Raw genomic sequence first — 9,493 nt, 5'->3', positions numbered from 1 at the left:
TGTCGTGGCATCCCGGCTATCCCAAGACTCATCTCAATACCTGCTCAATATCTGCTCACCATCCCCGAATGGATCACCGCAGTTTACAAAACAACACCGGGTCGACTAATCACACAATCAATATAGATAACAATAATAAGATAAACAGACAATGTAACCGTCACACACACACACACACACACACACCACCAACTCCCATCGTCTCAATACTTGACCCCACTTTGGACCGCCCGCCCGATGGGGGACCGCAGCCGTTCCCACCTAAGCCCCGCTCATCGTACGAGCGATAACCCTGTCCCATTAATGTGCACACCCCCTTCCGTGGCGGGTTCCACGAAGGGCGAAACTAGGGCGTGAAGCCACTCCCTCAAGTGACCCCACTCAGCCGAGAACGCATCTCGAGAACCATCAACAGCAATCACAACCACAAACACAATACAATCATCATATCAAACAACTAACTACAGCACATCACCAATATCCCATTATGGGACTAATACTGAGTAGGAAATCCTACCTGGAAAGCACAACAAGCAGACGGTATCTACAGCTGTATCAAAACGCCTCTTCTACGAATCCTCCTCCTACCACATAACACATAGGGACTACACATCACATACTACACACAAAACCCCCAATCTCTAAATTAGGGTTTAACCAATCTTAACAAAGCATTATAAAAATTATGTTAAAAGCTTACCCTCGACGCAAGGAACTCAACGATACGAACTACGAAACGAACTGACCGTCTGAACTCCGGGAATTGCTAAGAATGCGATTAGGAAGATGAACTGACTGCTTTCTCTCTTAAACAGGGTTTTAGGTTTTGTAAAAGTGATTTAAAACAATGACGATTATGTTTAAATACCTTAATCGCATAATTAACAAAACCCGAGAAAACTCCCCGTAAAACCGGACACTCGATCGAGTACCCAAGGTACTCGATCGAGTACCCCCTTACTCGATCGAGTACCCAACAGGTCAGAAACTATTTTATTTCGCAACTTGCCCTTACTCGACAGAGTAAGGGCTACTCGATAGAGTACCCCAAGACTTATAAAGACGGAGTATTACACTTGCTCTCATGTCACACAAATTCGTCAAACAAAGCATGTAAAATGCAATGCAAAAATGAGTAATGTACAAATTAAAAGAAATGCAAGTTAAAGGGTTAGAATATTTACAAGTGGTGGTTTAGGGAGAATTCCACCAAACTCTCCTTCTTTTGAGAGGTATCAAGGGGGCAAAACCAAGGCATTGTTGATGTTGCTCAACACCTTGTAGAAGTAGTCAAAGGCTTGTTCATTTTCATGGTAAAGGTCTTGCATAGACTCTTGCACATTGTTGCCTTCATTGTTGTAATCCGAGTCAAAGTGTTGACAAGGATCCATCAAGCCTTGGTCTAGAGTCATAGCATTCCCAATGTAAGGATTAACCAATCCTTCAAATCCATCGTCCCACAGACCATATACTTCATTTGCTTTCTCCCCTATGTTGGGTGGATCATGAGTTGACAAGAGAAACTCTCCTTTCTTCTTATCATGGCCAATGAGGCCTCCATCTATAATTGTCATGAGTCAGCTTTGCGAGCTCTCATTCTTGTTGTGAAAAATTCCATGCTCTCCGAATAGAGCCATTTCAACATCATCAATATCTTTCTTCCAATTGGGCAGTATGTCTTTGCCCTTCTCTACGAGATTCCTATCTTTCCTTTGTTCTTTCAATGGAGATTCCATCTTCTTCTTGTCACCCTTCCGAGTATAGTGATCAACCATAAAGCATGGCTCAAACAAGTTGGGAGCTCTCATAGTCTTATCAACGTTAAAGGTGATTGTTTCATCACCTACTTCAAGTGTAAGCTCTCCATGTTTCACATCGATCACTGCTCCGGCGGTGTGTAGGAATGGTCTTCCTAGAATGATTGGAATGTTGGAATCCTCCTCCATATCAACAATGACAAAGTCCACCGGTATGAAGAACTTTCCAACTCTCACGGGTACATCTTCCCATGCCCCTAGTGGTTTCTTTGTTCAATGATCCGCCATTTGTAAGGTCATGTTGGTGCTCTTGAGCTCTCCCACTCCTAGTCTTTCACATACAGAATATGGCATGACACTCACACTTGCAGCTACATCACATAGTGCCTTGTTGATTGTGGTATCAGCAATGGTACATGGAATGAAGAAGCACTCTGGATCTTTGAGCTTTGGAGGGGAATTTCCTTGAAGAATTGCACAACTCACTTTTGTGAAGGCAATGGTTTCCAATTTTCGGATAGACTACTTCTTGGTAAGAATATCTTTCATGTACTTTGCATAAGCCGGAACCTGGTGGATTAGCTCCGTGAATGGTATAGAAACCTCCAAGTTCTTCACAATCTCCATGAACTTTCCAAGTTGCTCATCTAACTTAGGCTTAGCTTGGCGATTTGGGAATGGAAGTCTAATCACAATAGGCTCTTTCTCAATTTCTTTATTCTTCTCTTCATTTCCCTTCTTTGATGAGTCATTGGTAGTTGTCTCTACCACCTTAGGATTTCTCCTTAGTGGTTCAATCACATCGCTTTGCTTGTCATTCTCCTCAACAATACCTTCTTCACTTGGCGTCTTTGGTCCCTCATATCTTGTACCACTCCTCAAGTGGATGGCATTGATGGTCTCATGTCTTGTGGGAGGATTGCCTTGAGGAGGTAATTGTCCCTTTTGTCTTTGGGAGCTAGAAGAGGCCAAATGAGACAATTGAGTCTCCAACATTTTTGTGTGAGCAAGGATATTGTTGATGGTAGTATCTTTGGCTTGGCTATCCCTTTGCATTTGAGCAAAGAAATCTTGTTGGCTCTTTTGCATTTGGAGGACCGCTTTTTGGACATCAAAAGCTTGGTCATTGGGTTGATTGTAGTATGGTCTTTGAGTAGGATTTCTCATTGGAGGTGGTGTGTATGTGGGTTGAGGGTTTTGGACATTTTGGCTTTATATGAGAGGTTTGTATGGACTTTGGTTTTCTCATTGTAACAGTTGGAATAAGGGGTGCCATTCTTGTAGGCTTGGAAAGCATTCACTTGTTCATTCGTTCCCCTACATTCATGTTGATCATGTCCAAAGGTTCCCCAACTTTCACACACTCCATTTGGGATTTAGGATGATGTTATCATTGTATTGACATATAGTTTGGGTAATTGGGAAGCTTCTTCAAGCTTCGCTATGGCCTTCTTAAACTTCAAGTTTATGGTGTCGATATGAGTAATTAGTTGAGCATCCAATTATGTGATAGAGTCCACCTCATGCTTCCCTCCTCTAGTGGCTTTTCTCGGCCTACTATATTGGGAATTATGAACCGCCATTTCTTCGATTTTTGCCCATGTTTGGTTGTCATCAACCTCGGTGAACCTCCCATTAGAGCCCATATTAAGCACATTTCGTGAGTCTTCATATAAGTCATTTCAAAACTGTTGAACAAGGAGCCACTCGCTAAGTCCATGGTGAGGACAAGAGCGACAAGTATCCTTAAATCTCTCCCATGCTTCATATAATGATTCCTCATCCCTTTGCTTGAACCCGGTGATTTAGGCTCTCAACATGTTAGTCTTCTCTGTAGGATAGAACTTCTTGTAGAAAGCAAGTGCTAACTTCTTCCATGAATCAATCGACAGGGTAACCTTGTCTAGGCTTTTTAACCATTGTTTTGCGGCTCCGATCAAGGAAAAAGGAAACAACACCCATTGAATTTGGTCTTGAGTCACTCCGGTTTGAGAGATGGCATCACAATAGTCACAAAAAGTTTCTATGTGCAGATAAGGATCTTCACTAGGCATCCCTCCAAATTGACTTCTCTCAACTAATTGTATGAATGCGGATTTGGCAATGAAATTACCGGTTATAAGTGGTGGTATAGGAGTACCATTTGGTAGGTTCTCCTAGGTTGGTATGGAATGAGATGAAAATTAAGGCATTGTGGGTTGATTTGTGGTTGGTTTTGAATTGGGTTCTCCTCTCCTTCTCTTGAAAAAGGGTTGGTAAACTCAACACTATCCGATTGGACAATACCGATATCCACAAGTTCTCCAATACCCACACTTGTTGAAGCCCTTCTAACGGTTCTTCTAATGTTGGTCAAGGTTCATTAAATTTCGGGATCAAAAGGTAAAGGTCTACCTTGTGATCTCCTAGACATGCAAAAAGCAAACAACTAGAAAACAATTAAAACTACCTTGAGGAGTTTGACTTACGCAAGGTTAAGAATGACACAACTAAAAACAACAAATGATAACAACTCAATTGAACACTGTCCCCGGCAACGGCGCCATTTTTGATTCGGTCAAAACTTTGTCGTCTAAGCTAGCCAATCAAAACAATATTTATAATCTAAACAAACTACTCTTAGTAGAGTGGTAAGTAAAGGTCGGATCCCAAAGGACGGGTATTGAATTAAGTTATCGGTTGTAGAAAGCTATGTCTAAAGGTGTCACAAATTGGGTTGAGTTTTGAGGTAACAAACTACACTACTTAACAATGAAATTTAAAGAAATGAAAGTAAAACAAGCAAGTAAAGTAGGGGTTTGTAAACAATAGACTAAGGCACTAGGGTATCATGGGTTCATAGGGGATTTCATGGTGGTGATCATACAAACATGTTTACATATTTGCAAGCAAATTATTGTTATAGTGGAATCGAGTTAGTTTATGTCTTACAATTCCTAGGAAGATTTGGGTCCCGGAGCCGAGTCGGTCAAGACTGTACAACACCTACAAGTCGACTTAGTTAGTTATATCTTACAAGTCTTGTTGAATAGATAAGAGATGTATGCATGCAAGGTTTTCAATCAAGCAATTTATCAAGCATAACATGTGCATAAGTTGACACTACAACAAGCAAGCAATCTTATGAATACATATTAGATTAAGTATGAATCTACCCCCATGTTATAGTTCCCCTAATCCCCCATTAACCCTAACTAGAAGACTACTCACTCATGGCAATGGTAAACATGTTAATAAAGGTGTCAATCATATTAGCAAGGTTAAGCATGGTAAATGTGTAAAGTAATAACTAATTAATTAAGCAAGGGTAAAAAGGATTGTACCAACTTTAAGGATGATCCAATTAATAAGCAAATAATAATATAAGAACACTTGATGAATGATGAAGAGTTTTCAAGTCTTCAATATAACCAAATAATCTTCAAATTACCCAACTAAAACTAAGAACACTTGAAGGATTAAAGAGGAATTAAGATTTGATTAAAATTGAATTGAGTGATTAAAACTTGATTAGTAATGTCTAAACTTGATTAATACTAAATTAGAACTTGGTGATTAATCCCCTAACACAATGGGGTATTTATACTAAGTACAAGTATTAGGGTAACTAAGGGCTTAAATGACGATTAAGTCCCTAAGAAGAAGGTTAGTGCTTTGCAAATCCAAGAGAGAGTCATCCGGATTGACATTGAAGCAAAATCGTGCTGCCCAGGGATCTGCTGGACCTGAAGGTGAGACGCCCGGATTGAGACTTGAGATGCCTGACCTGGGCTCGGGACGCCCGGTGTAATACCACAGTTTTTCCTAAGTCTGCTACTCGGCCGAATATGGCATACTCGGCCGAGTAAGTGTGTCGTGTGTTTCTGGACAACTCTCTGCCCTGGAATACTCGACCGAGTATGGGAATACTTGACCAAGTAGAGGATACTCGGCCGAGTATACTCTATACTCGACCGAGTATCCGGTCTGACGGGTGTTATTTCCGCGGTTTTGATTAAATGATTAGAGATTATTTATAAGTCGTTTGTCAGTTTCTAAAATCTTTTCCTCCAAAACATAAACTACGTTTCATTCTCCTCTAATCATCTTCATCAATTCCAAGACAAAGGTCGTCGATTGTGGGTTCTAGCATCTTATTCCATGTCAATCGCCGTAACAAGTGTCTTATCCTTGTTGATCTATTGTTGTTCTTATAAGTTAACAAACCTTAATTTGGGTTAATTTAGGGGTTTAGGGTTTGGTCATCATATGTGTGTTGATTGTTGATTATCATTGTTGTAGGTGACGATGTGGTAATCGTTATGCATTTGTATGATTGATTGCAGCGTAGCGGATTGCGAAAAGGTAGTGCTTCCCTACTTAGTTTTACAGTTTAATTGAATTGAGATTTATGTGGTAATTGTTGTACGATTGATATTGTGATCATCTGATGGTGTTGGTGTTGGTGTTGGTGTTGATGTTGGTAATGGTGTTGGTTTTGTGATGATTGTGGTGGAGTCACTTGCGGGAGTGGCTTCACACCCTAGTTTGCCCTCCATGAAACCCGCCACGGGAGGGGATGTGCACATTAAGGGACATGGTTATTGCTCGTTGATGAGCGGGACCTTGGTGGGTGTGGCTGCGGTCCCCCACCGGCTTGTGATTGGGAGTTGGAGTTATTGCTTGTTGATGAGCAGTACCTTTGTGGGTGTGGCTGCGGTCCTCCACCGGCGTGTGATTGGGAGTTGGAGTTAGCTGATGAGCAGCGATTATCTTTCGTACTTGTCTTGCTTTGATTATTCAGTAACTGGCCCCATTGTTGTTTTATAAAATATTTGTTGATTCATTCGGTGATGGTGAGCAGATTGTGATAGTTGATGATGAGTATTAGCTATGGGGACAAGATGGGGAGTCATCACTCGAGTCTAGCTTTCATTGTCATGAGATTTATCTTTTAGTTTCAGTTGTTGAACATTAGTAATCTTTATTTCGATTTTGTTTTATGGAACATGTAATCATTAACTATTTATACTTTAATAAATGTTGTTTTGTAATGGTAACTATGATATACTAACCTCGGGCAACCAAGATGGTAACAGTCTCTCATGTTAGGGTAGTCATTGGTAAGGTACCTTGGTATGAGGGGGTGTTACAAAGTGGTGAAGCCCAAATTCGCTATTTTCTCAAATTTTCAACGACGGCAATAAAAACCGTCATTTCAAATATAAAAACGAAAAAGTGAAGCCCAAATTCGCTATTTTCTCAAATTTTCAATGACGGCAATAAAAACCGTCATTTCAAATATAAAAACGAAATAGTGAAATTCAAAATTCGCTATTTTCTAAAATTTTCAACGACGGCAATAAAAACCGTCATTTCAAATATAAAAACGAAATAGTGAAATTCAAAATTCGCTATTTTCTCAAATTCTCAACGACGACATTAAGAACCGTCATTTCTCAAATACCAAAGCAAGATAACGAAATTTAAACCCGCTATTTTCACAAATTTCAATGACGGAATTAAAAGCCGCAATCTGTCAAAAACAAAATCAATAGCGGAATTCAAATCTGTTATTCTCACAACAATTTCAGCAACGTTCGAAAATCTAAAACAAACGGCAATTAAAACTGTTATCTCTCCTCGAAACTCGAAATCAAAACCGACCACGAGGGCCAGACTCACAAACCTATCCCTTTCCGGCGCCATAAATATTTAATACAAACACCGAATTTGCCCAATAGGATATCGGAGGCTTCCTCATGGAGCCCGTTAATTCGAACAACTTCCCGAAATAGGCCCATCCAACGCGGCTACTTTGCACATTTGATATGGCGGGCGAGCCTCACAATGCACATTCAATGTGGCGGGCGAGCCTCACAACGCACATTCAATGTGGCTGGCTAGCCTCACAACGCACATTCAACATGGCTGGCGAGCCTCACAACGTACATTCAATATGGCTGGCGAGCCTCACAACGCACATTCAATGTGGCTGGCGAGCCTCACAACGCACATTCGATATGGCTGGCGAGCCTCACAACGCACATTCGATATGGCTGGCGAGCCTCACAATGCACATTCAATGTGGTTGGCGAGCCTCACAACGCACATTCGATATGGCTGGTGAGCCTCACCACACACTGCGGCTGGCGAGCCCCTTTTATATACGCACCGCGGCTGGCAAGCCCCTTTCATATATGCACCATGGCTGGCGAGCCCCTTTCATATATGCACTGCGGCTGGTGAGCCTTTGTCCCCAAACAAGAAACGACTCAAGGACATATCCCAAAGATGCCTCAGGTATGACTCCTTTTTATGGCTGGTGAGCCTTTATACGTAGTCTAACGGACTTTAAACGACCCGCACAGACAGTCGACATACTCTAAAATGTTCCCGACGACAGGTCCTTGGCTCGTACCCTCGAGTCGCGTTTTCATCTCCCTTCCCGACCGCAGGTCCTTGGCCCGAATCCTTTCGAGCCACCTCGACGTCGCATAGGTCTCCATGTTGTAATCTTTGATTGACCTGGGGGCTATACTTTGACCTACGCCCTGTCCAAGCCTCGGTCAAAGTGGGGGCTCTGTAGATAACCAGTATCTGTCAAGTCTCCAACAAACACCCGATGATTATCGGACTACAACATGCATAGGAATCGCAGTGTTTGATCGACAGTTTTGTACAACTATACGTCGGAAAACTTAAAACGATTTCAAAAAAAGAACATTTCAAAACTTTTCAAAAGTACCTGGAGTGTTTAATGCATGACGACGGGGTTGTAATGACACTAATTAGAGTAAAAACTGACACCGGACCAAAAACCGACTCAAAAGTTCAAATCCGACTCCAACAACGAGTCAAACCGAGTCAAACACAAAAAACAAACTTTTAAAATACTTGCATGTTAAGGTTTCCAAGAATCCTTAGTGGTCAAGTACAAACCAAGTTCATCCAAAACATAGGATAGAACCCGCCACGGGAGTCACTTGCGGGAGTGGCTTCACACCCTAGTTTGCCCTCCGTGGAACCCGCCATGGGAGGGGATGTGCACATTAAGGGACAGGGTTTTTGCTCGTTGATGAGCGGGACCTTGGTGGGTGTGGCTGCGGTCCCCCACCGGCTTGTGATTGGGAGTTGGAGTTATTGCTTGTTGATGAGCAGGACCTTGGTGGGTGTGGCTGCGATCCCCCACCGGCGTGTGATTGGGAGTTGGAGTTGGCTGATGAGCAGTGATTATCTTTCGTACTTGTCTTGCTTTGATTATTCAGTAACTGACCCCGCTGTTGTTTTGTAAAATCTTTGGTGATCCATTCGGGAATGGTGAGCAGATTGTGACAGGTGATGATAAGTATTAGCTATGGGGATAATATGGGGAGTCATCACTGGAGTCTAGCTTCCGCTATCATGAGATTTATCTTTTAGTTTCAGTTGTTGAACATTAGTAATCTTTATTTCGGTTTTATTTTATGGAACATGTAATCATTGACTATTTATACTTTAATAAATGTTGTTTTGGAATGGTAACTATGATATACTAACCTCGGGCAACCGAGATGGTAACAGTCTCTCATGCTAGGGTAGTCCTTGGTAAGGTACCTTGGCATGAGGGAGTGTTAAAAAGTGGTATCAGAGCGACGATTATGGAACCTAAAACAAATGAACCTAATGAACATAGGGAGTCTAAATAAAATGAACCCGGGGAGAGTTGTTTGGAGCTACCGCAAACAATAGGGAGACGTTCCAAAGTCGCATTAAGG

General features: G+C 41.8%; 1 non-coding gene across 1 annotated transcript; it reads left to right on the top strand.

The window, feature by feature from the left end:
- Positions 1–3,470: 3,470 nt before the first annotated feature.
- Positions 3,471–3,577, top strand: LOC141624913 (small nucleolar RNA R71). Its single transcript, XR_012534716.1, has one exon. It is a non-coding gene; the product is annotated as a small nucleolar RNA R71 (small nucleolar RNA).
- The last annotated feature ends 5,916 nt before the right edge of the window (positions 3,578–9,493 follow it).

The sequence above is a fragment of the Silene latifolia genome, chromosome X, assembly GCF_048544455.1.
Source record: "Silene latifolia isolate original U9 population chromosome X, ASM4854445v1, whole genome shotgun sequence".
NCBI lineage: Eukaryota > Viridiplantae > Streptophyta > Magnoliopsida > Caryophyllales > Caryophyllaceae > Silene > Silene latifolia.
This window is presented reverse-complemented; position numbering and strand designations above follow the sequence as displayed.